At 36.2% G+C, this 15,005-nt stretch overlaps 1 pseudogene; it reads right to left on the bottom strand.

The window, feature by feature from the left end:
• Positions 1-8,371: 8,371 nt before the first annotated feature.
• Positions 8,372-12,164, bottom strand: LOC148270358 (uncharacterized; annotated as a pseudogene).
• Positions 12,165-15,005: the final 2,841 nt, after the last annotated feature.

Below are 15,005 nucleotides of genomic sequence, written 5' to 3'. Positions count from 1 at the left end.
CACGAGGTTGAGTTTGATGATCAGAATCGAGTCCTTCTAGTCCTCAAAGTTGATGAGTTAAATCTTAAGGATGTTCCCAGGACTGTTCAATAAATAAGAATCAATCAACAGACATTTCTTGGTTGGTTTAGGATTAAGGAACGATTGGCTATCAGAATGTTTCCAACAACTAGAACTTGTTTGCTACACTTTAGTACAATTAATCACTGCATCTATGATCAATTACATTACTAGAAATTAGCTATTTCTTTAACTAGAAACCATCTTGTATCTGCTTTATTTTTTAAAATGCTTTTCAGAATTCTTTACTATTTTACTTCATTCTTGTTGTGTATTTTATATTTTTCTATTAATCTAGAATCCTAAGAAAAGCCCCTTTGTTTACTTTTCATTCGCTGGTCTAGTAAGAAAAACAGTTCTCAATTCCCTAAGGATTCGACCCTACTTACCACTACTACAATTTTGTTTTATTGGTTAAGTAGGATTTTATTTTTGGTGGATTTAACACCCACTAAATTTTGGTGTCGTTGCCGGGGCATTGTAGAAACTAATTTGATTCTTTTCTTTTCATGATCAAGTTTGATAGTGGAGAACATATTCTTTACAATCCAGAAATCAAGAAACCCACCGAAAACTTAAGGAAGTAGACCGAGCTGAAGAGAAGAATGTGTCAGTAGGACACAGTTTTTATAAAGAGCAGTGTAACCATCAAAACAAAAGTAGAAACTGAGCAGATGGCCAAGGAATGAACATTGACGGAGTTGGCAGCACTGCCTACCAACCAACAGCCCCTTTACATCACTTGTTTAAATATGAACGTATCTTTTGAGCTGAAATATTGGCTGATCCACTTGTTGGCCAAGTTTAGAGGTTTAGAGAATGAAAACCTGCATAAACACCTCAAAGAATTCCATATTTTGTGCTCAAACATGAAGCCGCAAGGAGTCACTGAAGAACAAATAAAATTGAGAGCATTCCCTTTTTTTGGATGATAAAGTTAAAGATTGGTTGTTTTATTTAACTCCCAGTTTGATTACTACTTGAACTGATATGGTAAAAATATTTCTAAATAGATTTTTTCCTACTTCTAGTGCTGCTGGAATAAGGAGGGAAATATGTGGGATAAAACAAACAGATTCGAAGAGTCTCTATGATTATTGGAAAATGTTCAAGTGGTTATGCGCAAACTGCCCATAACATGATATATTAGAACATTGTCTCATTCATTATTTTATGAAGGACTGCGGCCCACAAAGAGAAAAATATTGGATATAGCTAATGGCAGTACCATAGTGAATAAAACACCCCGACAAATAAGAGAATTTATAGCAATCATGGCTGCCACTTCGCAACAGTTTGGAAACACGCAAGACACTCTAAGAAGGGTGAATGATGTAACTATTTTTTTTCTTGAATATCATATTTTACAACTAACTATGTTGGTGCAAAATATGGTTGCAGGAAACACCCAACAAACAAGAGTTTGTGGGATTTGCGTGCACTTAGGGCACCCCGCAGACATATGCCCCATGCTGCAAGTAGACAACTAGTGGCAAGTCAACGTTGTGGATGAGTTCCCAAGCTAACTGCAAAGGAGATAGGACCCTTTCTCCAATACATACAATCCCGAATGGTGAGACCACCCTAATTTCAGCTTTGGGCCATGACAACAAAACTATCAATAATACCCGACTAAGCCGCCGCCACCACAATAAGCAGCACCCTCTAAGTTAGTTACATCTCTTAAAGACAGTTAAATCTTTGGCTACTAACACGCATCAATTCCAACAAAAAACTCAGCAATTCCAACAGAAAACTAGAACTAACATTCAGAATTAGAAAACCCCAGTAAGTCAACTAATAACATCCATGAACAAGTTGGAGTCCCTGGGTAAAATACCCTCACAGAAAGAAGTGAATGCGTAGTCAAATATCAGTGCAATCACATTACATAGTGAGAAATAATTGCAAGAAGTACATCGCTGAACAAGCCTTGGTTGAGGCTTACAGAAGGAAGCATAATTAGAAGCCTTGGATAAAACTCCAGAGACGATAACTGATGACAGTACCCATCCAACAAAGACAAATTCTGACCAATCCAATCCATGGGTAATTAAACCGTCTTTCCTAGAAAGATTTGCCAACATGAAAAAAGAAAATGAGGAGAAAGAGATTTTAGAAACATTCCGCAAGTTTGAGGTGAACCTTCCCCTACTTGAGGCCATCAAAAAAATACCTAGATATGGCAAATTCTTGAAGAACTATGCACCAACAATAAAAAACTGAGTAGCAATGAAAGAGTAAGTGTGGGAGAGAATGTTTTAGCCATCATACAAAGAAAACTGCCTCCCAAATACAGGACCAAGGTATATTCATCATTTCATGTAAAATAGGTACCTTGGGACTAAGAAAAGCCATGTGCGATTGATGCAAACAAGCTAAAAATACTTTAATTGAAATAATGAAAAAAGTGTAAGTGAGGTGCGTAGTTTTCATGGTTTGACAAGTTTCTATAGGAGATTTGTAAAAGATTTTAGTGTCGTTGCTGCCCCTTTAACTGAAATCATGAAAAAAGATAAGGGGTGTGTTTGGGGAAAGAACAAGAAAATGTGTTTTCCTTATTGAAAGAAAAGTTATGTAATGCGCCTTTATTAAGATTGCCTAATTTTGATTCAACTTTTGAAATTGAATGTGATGCCTCTGGGCTTGGGATAGGTGCTGTTCTTATGCAGGATAAAAGACTCATTGTTTACTTCAGTGAGAAGCTCAATGGTACACAATTGAATTATTCCATCTATGACAAAGAGTTTTATGCTTTGGTAAAAGCATTAGAGACATGGTAACATTATTTGTTATCAAAAGAATTTGTGATTCACACCGATCATGAATCTTTGAGGCATTTGAAAGGGCAAGGCAAACTTAATAAACGACATGCAAAATAGATAGAATTCATAGAGTCCTTCCCATATGTGATCCAATATAAGTAAGGAAAAGAAAATGTGGTAGCTGATGCGCTTTCAAGAAGGTACAGTCTTATCTCTACTCTTTCTACAAAATTGTTGGGATTTGAGCATTTCAAACAATTGTATGTGCATGATAGTGATTTTTCAAATGTTTATGTGGCTTGTGAACATGTGGTATTTCAAGACTTTTATAAGCATGATGGTTTTCTATTTAAAAAGAGAAAATTATGTGTGCCTAATAGTTCTATTAGGGAGTTGCTTGTTCGTGAAGCACATAGTGGTGGTTTAATGGGACATTTTGGGATTGACAAAACTTTGAGCATTTTACATGAACATTTCTTTTGGCCTAATATGCACAAACATGTTGAGAAAATTTGTGCACAGTGCATCTCATGTAGGCAAGCTAAGTTTAAAGTTCAACCACATGGATTATATATGCCATTACCCATTCCTACACATCCTTGGGTTGATATATCTATGGACTTTTTGTTGGGTTTGCCTAAGACTAGAAAAGGCCGAGACTCAATATTTGTTGTTGTTGATCGTTTTTCCAAAATGACACACTTTATACCATGTCACAAAATAGATGATGCCACACACATAGTGGATTTGTTTTTCCGCGAAGTTGTTAGAATGCATGGCATTCCTAAAACCATTGTGTCCGATAGGGATGTTAAGTTTTTAAGGCACTTTTTGGCGAGTTTTGTGGTCCAAACTTGGGACCAAACTTTTATTTTCTACTACTTCACATCCACAAACGGATGGTCAAACTGAAGTAGTAAATAGAACACTTGGTACATTATTACGTGCTTTAATTGGAAGGAATGTTAAAACTTGGGAAGATCTGTTACCATTTGTTGAATTTGCTTATAATCGAAGATACATTCTTCTACTGGGTTTTCTCCTTTTGAAATCGTGTATGGTTTTAATCCCTTAACCCCACTTGATTTGTTGCTTATTCCTATAAGTGACATTTCTAATTTGGATGGACATAAGAAAGCAAAAATGGTTAAAGCAATTCATGAAAAGCAAGGCAGAACATTGAAAAGAAAAATGAACAAGTAGCATCCCATGTCAATAAAGGAAGGCGTAAGATTTCATTTGAACCCGGAGATTGGGTGTGGATTCATATGCGCAAGGAACGATTTTTATCAAAACGGAAATCTAAGTTGGATGCTCGTGGGGATGGTCCATTTCAAATCATAGCCAAAATCAATGAAAATGCCTACAAAGTGGACCTACCAGGTGAGTATAGTGTTTTGGCTACATTTAACATATCTGATTTATCCCCTTTAAAAATTGATGCAAGAATTGATTCGAGGACGAATCCTTTTGAGGGGAGGGGGAATGATGCAAACAAAACTAAAAACACTCAAGATATTCAAAGAGCATCAGAAGGTGACTTGGAGCAAATTTCAAATGATGTAAACACAAATACAGTTCTAAACCTGGAAAGTTTCAGCGGACCAGTAACAAGATCAAAAGCAAAGAAGCTTAAAGAGTTGCTCCAAGTTTTTACTCAAAAACATGTGGATGATGGGCTGGCCAATTATGGAAAGTTCAAATATGAGCTTTTTGAACAGCCCAGATTTGTAACTTTAATTGGATTTAAGTGATTTGGGATAATTTGGACTTGTTTGAGTCTTATTGATAATGGATGAATAAGTCTTGTGTATTGGCTGAATTAGTTGACTTGTTTGAAGTATTTTGGATTGTTTTATTTTAGTTTGAGTTAATTAAGTCCATATAGTTAAGTATAACTCATTTTGGGCTTAAGTCTTGTCTTAGTGTTATTACAAGAATGAGCCCATAACTATATGGTGCCACAAATAATTAGTGGTGTTGGTTAAAAAATTGGAGTTATAAGGAGTTACATGACAATTACATGCCTATAATTAGCCTAGTTATTGTTGGAGTTATAATTGTAATTACTACATAATTAACCTAGTTATTGTGAGAGTTACAATTGTAGTTATTGTATTGCAACTTATCATTGATTTCTTTGGCTATAAATACCAAAGGAACTCTTCTTTATGGATATCAAGAGTTGTAATCAAAATTTCAGAATTGAGTTGAGAGCGTTTTTGCTTTCTTTTCATTTTATGCACAAGGTGTTGATTTGAAATACAATTGTTATCACTTGTATTTCAATTTTGATTTCCTATTTCAATTGTTCTTGGTGCTTGTTTGGATTGGGTTCAAGGGATATCATTTATCTTTCTTGGGTTCTCTTTAACTTATACCATTTGGGTGATTGAACAAATTTGATTCCTTTTTTTTACTTGTGATCTAAATTTCGTTCTAAACCGATTGAAGAGTTCTAAGGTTCAAGCAAGGGTCTTGGGGTTCTGCATCAAAAGATCCCAAATCTAGTGGTGCTTGAGGGAAGGCAACGCACCGGTTGTTGTCGATGGGGTCAAAGCTAGTGACGTTGTGATGCAAACAAGGCTAAAAACACTCAAGATACTCAAAGAGCATCAGAATGTGACTTTGAGCAAATTTTAAATGATGTAAATACAAATACAGTTCCAAACCTGGAAAGTTTCAGCAGACTAGTAACAAGATCAAAGGCAAAGAAGCTTAAAGAGTTGCTCCAACTTTTTTCTCAAAAACATGTGAATGATGTGCTGGCCAATTGTGGAAAGTTCAAATATGAGCTTTTTGAACAGCCCACATTTGTAACTTTAATTGGATTTAAGTGATTTGGGATAATTTGGGCTTGTTTGAGTCTCATTGATAATGGATGAATAAGCCTTGTGTATGGGCTGGATTAGTTGAGTTGTTTGAAGTATTTTGGATTGTCTTATTTTAGTTTGAGTTAATTAAGTCCATATAGTTAAGTATAACTCATTTTGGGCTTAAGTCTTGTCTTAGTGTTATTACAAGAATAAACCCATAACTATATGTGATAGCAATGGTTACCCGTTGATTTAGATCGTTCTTTGATGATCTAGTTCAGTCAATCTTCAATCTTGGATAAACTCAACAACATTGAGCATATCAAACTCAACACCTTTGAATTACACCAAAAGAAAGAATTATAGAAATCTTCTAAGCAACCCAACCCAATCTATTTGAACCCAACAATAGTATGTGTATCAAACCTACCACCTTTGAATCACAAAAAAGGTAGAAAAATTTAATTACTCTTACCCACCCCTAAATCTAATGAACCCAACAATAATAGGTATATTAAACCTATCACCTTTGAATCACATAAGAGAAAGAAGAAAGGCCAAGGTGCCACAACTAGGAAGAAGAATCCTAGTTGATAAACCTAATAAGTTTTGCAAGCAACTTGCAAGACCCAAACTAGCTCAAAGAGACTAGCAAATTAAGGAAAACCCTTAACAAGTACGTAATTTCAATCTAATTTTTACAAGTAGAATGCATCCCTATTTATAGGTCATAGGGAGCATGAAATTCAAAAGTAAATTACTTGAAATTAACTTTGGAAATATAAACTAATAAAGAAAAATTCAAGACTAATTAATGACTTGGGATTCTAGTCTTCTTTGAATTCATTTTTCCAAGGCTGACTTCTTTTTACTCCATGCTGATTTTCCATCATCCAATGAAGAGTTTTAATGCTTTTGAAGACACCAATCTTGTTCATAAATGATCAGATTTATTGATGTCCTTCAACTTTAAAGTCAAGCCATTATTGTTGACTAGAATAAATAAAAGAGTGTAGTCTTGAACCAGCCATGCTTTTGCACTAATTTTAGGCCATATTATGGGCCAAAATGATTGTCTTGATCAACCCAATATGATCCATTAGCCCTTATTGGGCCATGATCTGAAATGGTCATGAAATTCACAATTCTGGACTTTGCATTGTTCGCTTTGGAGCATTCTAGTGAAAGACTTGTGCTAATCAAATTCTTCAAGGCTTCTTGCATTTTCTTTCTTCTTGAACGTGTCATTGGACCAGCAATGTTGATCAAATTATCATCTTCACAAACTTGAGCTTCCTGATTAGTAACATTTGAGCTTTTGTGCATTTGATCGCTATCAGTTCCCCCCCCCCCTAAAAAGATTCAACCTTGAATCGTGTCCTGCATCATTTTCAAATGGAGAGATATCAGAAACATTGAAAGTATTACTAATTCCAAACTCACCGGGCAAGTCCAACTTGTAGACATTATTGTTGATTCTTTGAAGGACTTGAAATGGACCATCTCCACGAGGGTGTAACTTTGTCTGTCTTTTGTTGGGAAATCTTTCCTTCCTCATATGAACCCAAACCCAATCTCCAGGTTCAAAGACGACTTCCTTTCGTCCACAATTAATCCTTGTAGCAACTAGCTCACTTTTGTGCTTCAAACGTTCCTGAACTTTTTTATGCAAGCTCTTGACTATCTTAGCCTTCTTAGCCCCATCTAGATTCAAATATTCCTTTATGGGCAGAGGAGAAAGATTTAAAGGAGTTAGTGGATTAAAACCATAAACAATTATAAAAGGAGATAAACCTGTGGATGAATGCATAGTTCGGTTATATGCAAATTCAGCAATTGGTACACAATCCTCCCAACTCTTGAGATTCTTTTTGAGGATTGCCCTTAGGAGTGTACCCAGAGTTCGATTTGTCACCTCCGTTTGTCCATCTATTTGAGGATGACTTGTGGTTGAAAACAGCAATTTGGTTCCCAATTTTCCCCAAAGTATCTTCAGAAAGTAACACAAGAATTTGACATATCTATCGGACACTATGCTTCTAGGAACCCCATGTAGTCGAACCACTTCTCTAAAGAACAAATTGGTAACATGCTTTGCATCATCCGATTTCCTACAAGGAATAAAATATGCCATTTTAGAAAAACGATCAACCACAAAAAAAAAAATACTATCCATACCTCGTTGTGATCTAGGCAGCCCTAGAATGAAATCCATGGATATGTCAATCCAAGGTGATTGAGGTGTAGGCAGTGGAGTGTAAAGTCCGTGAGGAAGGGACTTGGATTTTGCTCGTTTGCACTCAACACATCCTCCACAAAGCTTTCCAACATCTTTTTTCATGTGTGGCCAGTAGAAATGTTCATTCAAAACATCAAGAGTTTTAGGAATTCCAATATGTCTCATTAATCCACCACTATGTGCCTCTCGTACAAGTAACTCCCTTAAAGAGCAATGTGGAATACACAATCTGTTTTCTCTAAACAAGAAACCATTATTTTTGTAGAACTTGTTAAAAGCTCCATTTTCACATGTTTCAAAAATTTGAGAAAAATCAGAATCATTAGCATACAATTCTTTAATGTACTCAAATCCCATGATTTTTGCATCTAAGGTAACAAGAAGTGTGTACCTTCGGGAGAGTGCATGAGCAACAATGTTTTCCTTACCCTTCTTGTACTTCATAACATAGGGAAAAGTCTTAATGAATGCTATCCACTTAGCATGCCTCTTATGCAAATTCTTTTGTCCCCTGAGATACTTGAGAGATTCATGGTCAGTGTGGATCACAAACTCTTTTGGCATGAAGTAATGCTGCCATGTTTCCAATGCCCTCACAACAGCATAAAGCTCCTTATCATAAGTTGGATATTCAAATGAGCTCCTTTCAACTTTTCACTAAAGTAAGCAAGTGGTCGGCCTTCTTGAAGCAAAACAGTACCTATTCCAATTCCTGAAGCGTCACATTCAACTTCAAAAGTTTTAGAAAAATTAGGCAAAGCTAGAACGGTTGCATTAGTCAAATCATGTTTTAATTGATCAAAAGCTTTTTGTTGTGAATTACCCCATTCAAACTTTACATTCTTTTTTACCAACTCATTAAGAGGGGCTGCTTTTGTTGAAAAATCTTTAACAAACCTTCGATAAAAACTAGCAAGCCCATGGAAAGATCTTACCTTAGTCACACTTGTTGGAATTGGCCAGTCAAGAATAGCCTCAATCTTTGCTTCATCAACTCTCAGACCATTAGCACTTGCCACATAGCCAAGGAAAATTACTTTTTTCACACAAAAAATACATTTCTTCAAATTAGCATACAACTTTTCTTCACGCAAAGTAGCAAGAACAAACTTAAGATGCTCAATATGATTATTCATATTCTTGCTATAAATCAGAATATCATCAAAATAAACAACCACAAATTTTTCAATGAAACGCCTCAAAACATGATTCATCAATCTCATGAAAGTGCTGGGGACATTAGTTAAACCGAAGGGCATAACAAGCCACTCATAAAGACCAAATTTTGTTTTGAAGGCCGTCTTCCATTCATCACCTTCTTTGATAATTTGATGATATCCAGATTTCAAATCAATCTTTGTAAAAATGCATGCACCATGTAACTCATCAAACATATCATCTAATCTAGGAATTGGATGACGATACTTAATGGTGATGTTATTAACAGCCCTACAGTCAATGCACATGCGCCATGTACCATCTTTTTTTGGAACTAAAATCACAGGAAGAGCACAAGGACTTAGAGACTCACAGATTTGTCCTTTAGATAACAATTCATCAACTTGCCTTTGGAGTTCTTTTGTTTCCTCTGGATTTGCTCGATATGCTGAACGGTTTGGAATAGTTGCACCAGGCTGGAAATCAATTTGATGCTCAATACCTCGAATTGGAGGTAATCCATCGAGCACTTCCTCGGGTAGCACATCTGCAAAATCATTCAAAACACCAACAATTTCTAAAGGCAAATCGTTAGGTAACTCATTAGTAACCAAACAAGTTTCATCGTACAAAAGCATAATAATTGGTTTGTGAGAATTCATGGCCCTATCTACATCTCTCATGCTAGCAAAGAAAACGCCTTTTTTCTCACTTGCTTTTGGCTTTTTCTCAATACACTCCTTAGGCTTTTTCAGCTCACTTTCATATTCAAGCCTTTTTTCCCTCATTCTCATGTGATCTTTATGTACTTGCTGGGGTGTCAAAGGTACAAGGGTATAAGCCTTTTATTTGTGAACAATTCGGTACTTGTTGGATCTGCCTTCATGATTGGCTTCACGATCAAACTCCCATGGGCGTCCAAGTAGAATATGACCTGCACTCATTGGTACTACATCACAAAGAACTTCATCCTCATATTTACCAATGGAAAATTTTACCATAGCTTGTCGATTCACCCTTATTTCTCCACTATCATTGAGCTATTGCAAGCGGTATGGTGTAGGATGCTTGATCATTGGCAACTCCAGCTTGTCTACAAGATAAGTGCTTACACAATTAGTACAACTTCCACCATCAACTATAAGCATGCATACCTTATCTTGCACTTTGCATCTTGCATGGAATATGTTGTGCCTTTGGGCCTCTTTTTCTTGAACTTGCATATTCAAAGCCCTCATAGTAACAAGAACTGCATCACCACTGAATTCACATTGATCACCTTCATCTTCACATGAATTGGCTTCCTTTTCATCTTCCCCTTCACTTTGACTCACATAAGATCCATCATCAAGCATAACCATAGTTCTGGAATTAGGACATTGAGAAGCAATATGCCCCTTTCCCAAATATTTAAAACATGTGAGTTTAGAAATAGAAGAGCTCTTACTTGAATCACCCTTTGAAAAACTCTTTGGTTCAAATTTCTTGGATTCTGCCTTCTTCACATCATCCTTTTTATTCACATTATTTCCTTTCCAAGATGATTCAGTGGAAGAAAACTTACTTGAACCACTCTTCCTCTTTAATTGTTTTTCTACCTTCTTAGCCATATGAAGCATTTCCTCCAAATCCATGTAGTGCTGCAATTCAACAACATCAGCAATCTCCCTTTTCAAACCACCCAAGAAACGTGCCATAGTAGCCTCGGGATCTTCTTCAATATTGGCTCTGGTCATAGCCATGTCTAACTCTTGATAGTACTCCTCCACACTCCTTGATCCTTGAGTTATGCCTTGCAACTTATTGAACAAGTCTCTATAGTAATGAGGGGACACAAATCTCTTCTTCATTACTGCCTTCATGTCCTCCCAAGTGCCAATAGGTCGTTCCCTATTTCTCCTTCTAGAGACATTCAACTTATCCCACCAAGTTAATGCATAACCTTGGAATTCAAGAGATGCAAGTTTTACCTTTTTTTCTTCCGAGTAGTTGTGGATTGAAAATACTTTTTCCACCTTTGCTTCCCACTCCAAGTATGATTCGGGATCATTTCTGCCTTGGAATGTAGGAATGGTCATTTTGATGCTTTTGAGATTGTCATCAACTCTACCTCTATTCCTTCTCCTTCTACTTCCTTAGGATATTTCGGATTGAACCTCTTCATCAGATTCATGCCTACTTGCATTCCTTTGCAAATTTGCTTCGAGTTGATCCAGGCGCTCCATCACCATCTCCATTGTTTGATTGAATTGTCTCAACAATTGTTGTCTCCAAGCCTTTTGTTCAAAGCTTTCTTGTGGTGCCTCCATTTCTGTTGTATCCATAGGAAATGAAAAGTTTAAATCCTCACACCCTTGTTTCCCTTCCTAAAATGTCACTCCCCAAATGTAACTCTCGGCTTAATATAGTGGGGGATAGATTCACTCGTTTCTTACCACTCTTTTCCTTGTTGCAAGCCTTTAAGAATTTGTTCAAGTCTTACAAATGCTAAAACAGCACTTACTAAGCAAAAACAACTAGAACAAAGAAGGACAAAGTGAATAATGAAAATCAAGAAGAATGAAAGAAAGAAAAAAAAAAGAAAGAAAGAAAGGAAGAACCGATTCAAAGGTGTTGAAAACTTTTGTAACTCTATTTTTCCAATGATGAAACCTTCAAAATAAATGATGTTAGTACTTCAAAAGACCAAATGAATCAATATTTTTTTTTTCACGACTACTTTTGATCAAATGAATCAAGAAAAACTTAGCTCTGATACCAAAAATGATAGGACGGTTACCCGTTGATTAAGATAGTTCCTTGATGATCTAGTTCAGCCAATCTTCAATCTTGGATGAACTCAACAACATTGAGCATAACAAACTCAACACCTTTGAAGTACACCAAAAGAAAGAATTATGGAAATCCTCTAAGCAACCCAACCCAACCTATTTGAACCCAACAACAGTAGGTATATCAAACCTACCACCTTTGAATCACAAAAAGGTAGAAAAATTGAATTACTGTTACCCACCCCTAAATCTAATGAACCCAACAATAATAGGTATATTAAACCTATCACCTTTGAATCACAGAAGAGAAAGAAGAAAGGCCAAGGTGCCACAACTAGGAGGAAGAATCCTAGTTGATAAACCTAATTAGTCTTGCAAGCAACTTGCAAGACCCAAACTAGCTCAAAGAGACTAGCAAATTAAGGAAAACCCTGAACAAGTACGTAATTTCAATCTGATTTACAAGTAGAATGCATCCCTATTTATAGGTCATAGGGAGCATGAAATTCAAAAGTAAATTACTTAAAATTAACTTTGGAAATAGAAAATAATAAAGAAAAATTCAAGACTAATTAATGACTTGGGATTCTAGTCTTCTTTGAATTCATTTTTCCAAGGCTGACTTCTTTTTACTCCATGTTGATTTTCCATCATCCAATGAAGAGTTTTAATGCTTTTGAAAACACCAATCTTGTTCATAAATGATCAGATTTATTGATGTCCTTCAACTTTGAAGTCAAGCCATTATTGTTGACTAGATTGATAAAAGAGTTTAGTCTTGAACCAGCCATGCTTTTGCACTAATTTTAGGCCATATTATGGGCCAAAATGATTGTCTTGATCAACCCAATATGATCCATTAGCCCTTATTGGGCCATGATCTGAAATGGTCATGAAATTCAAAATTCTGGACTTCGCATTGTGGGCTTTGGAGCATTCTAGTGAAATACTTGTGCTAATCAAATTCTTCAAGGCTTCTTGCATTTTCTTTCTTCTTGAACGTGTCATTGGACCAGCAATGTTGATCAAATTATCATCTTTACAAACTTGAGCTTCCTGATTAGCAACATTTGAGCTTTTGTGCATTTGATCGCTATCAATATGGTGCCACAAACAATTAGTGGTGTTGGTTAAGAAGATTGGAGTTACATAACAATTACATGCCTATAATTAGCCTAGTTATTGTTGGAGTTACAATTGTAATTACCACATAATTAACCTAGTTATTATGGGAGGTACAATTGTAGTTATTGTATTGTAACTTATCATTGATTTCTTTGGCTATAAATATCAAAGCAACTCTTCTTTATGGACATTAAGAGTTGTAATCAAACATTTCAGAATTGAGTTGAGAGCGTTTTGGCTTTCTTTTCACTTTATGCACAAGGTGTTGATTTGGAATACAATTGTTATCACTTGTATTTCAATTTTGATTTCCTATTTCAATTGTTCTTGGTGCTTGTTTGGATTGGGTTCAAGAGATATCATTTATCTTTCTTGGGTTCTCTTTAACTTCTACCATTTGGGTGATTCAACAAATTTGATTTCTTTTTTACTTGTGATCTAAATTCCGTTCTAAACCGATTGAAGAGTTCTAAGGTTCAAGCAAGGGTCTTGGGGTTCCGCATCAGCGACCTTGTGGCCTCCATAAACGTGATGCCCATGTCCATTTATTCCAAGTTGAGTGTCAGACAACTAAAGGAGACTGGAGTCATCATTCAGTTGGCGGATAGATCTGTTGTCGACCCCAAAGGAGTCTTGAATGATGTGTTGGTTCAAGTGGATAACCTCATTTTAACATCTAACTTCTATGTACGAGATATGGAGGATGATAAATCCTCAAAATCCTTTCATCTCTTGCTGGGGAGACCATTCCTTAACATTGCTAAAACAAAAATAGACGTTCAGGACGACACTCTCACCATGGAGTTTGACGGCAAAGTGGTGAAGTTTAATGTATATGATGCAATAAAATACTCTTATAACTTGTCTTGTGCGTACAACATTGACATCATAGATGCTTTGAACCAAAAATACTTCGATCTAGGCCATGATGATGAGGTAAACATTGCACTTTGTAATGTTTTAAATGCTGACAACTTTGGGATCTTGGAAGAAGACCATGTTGCTGACCAAAATCTACAAGAAGCTATGTTCGAGCTAGAGTCATTTTAGCAAATAAAAGGTACGCCTCCACATCTTGATCTTCTTATCTCTCACACAAGACTTCTGCCATCTATTTTGTCGATCCTTAAACTAGAACTGAAGCCGATGCCCAAACACCTTAAATATGTATTTTTGGGCGAAAGAGAGACCCTTCCAGTGATAACTTTCAATAAACTTAGCCAAACTGAAGAAAAAAAATTTGTTAAGGAACTTCATGGACATAAGGAAGCAATCAAGTGGATAATTGTTGACATCAAGGGGATTTTGCCTTCCATTTGCATGTACAGAATTCTGATGGAAGAGGACAACAAACCTAGTAGACAAGTGCAGAGGCATCTAAATCCACTGATGATGGAAGTGGCAAAGAAAGAGGTTTTAAAGTTTCTGGATGCCGAGGTCATTTACTCAATTTTAGATAGAAAATGGGTAAGTCCAGTTCAAGTTATAACAAAGAAAATCAGGATAACCGTGAAAGAAAATCAGGAAGCGGAGAAAGTTTTAACTAGAGTGCAGAATGGGTGGAGAGTTTGCATTGAATACCGCAAGTTGAATGTTTCCACAGGAAAGAATCACTTCCCCTTGCCTTTCATTGATCAAATGCTAGAAAGGTTGGCTAGGAGAACACATTATTATTATCTACATGGGTATTTCAGATTTTACTAGATTATGGTTGTACCCGAAGATCAAGAAAAGACCACGCTTATGTGCCCCATTGGGACTTTTTCCTATAGATAAATGTCATTCGAGCTTTGCAATGCCCTAGCCACATTACAAAGATGCATGATCAGCATCTTTGCTAACTTTATAGAGAAGAGTATAAAGATCTTCATGAATGACTTCATGGTTTATGGTGATTCTTTTGATGAGTGCCTTGACAACCTCACAAAGTTGCTAAAATGCTGCCTTGAATACAACCTTATCCTAAACTACGAAAAATGTCATTTCATGGAGGATCAAGGGCTGATCTCAAGATACATAGTGTCGTTAAAGGGAATAGAAGTTGATAAGGCAAAAGTGGGCAAAAGTGGAT

Source organism: Carica papaya, chromosome 1 (genome assembly GCF_054855325.1).
Source record: "Carica papaya isolate Zhongbai chromosome 1, ASM5485532v1, whole genome shotgun sequence".
Taxonomy (NCBI): Eukaryota; Viridiplantae; Streptophyta; class Magnoliopsida; order Brassicales; family Caricaceae; genus Carica; species Carica papaya.
The sequence above is the reverse complement of the archived record's forward strand: the minus strand, read 5'-3'. Positions and strand labels throughout refer to the sequence as shown.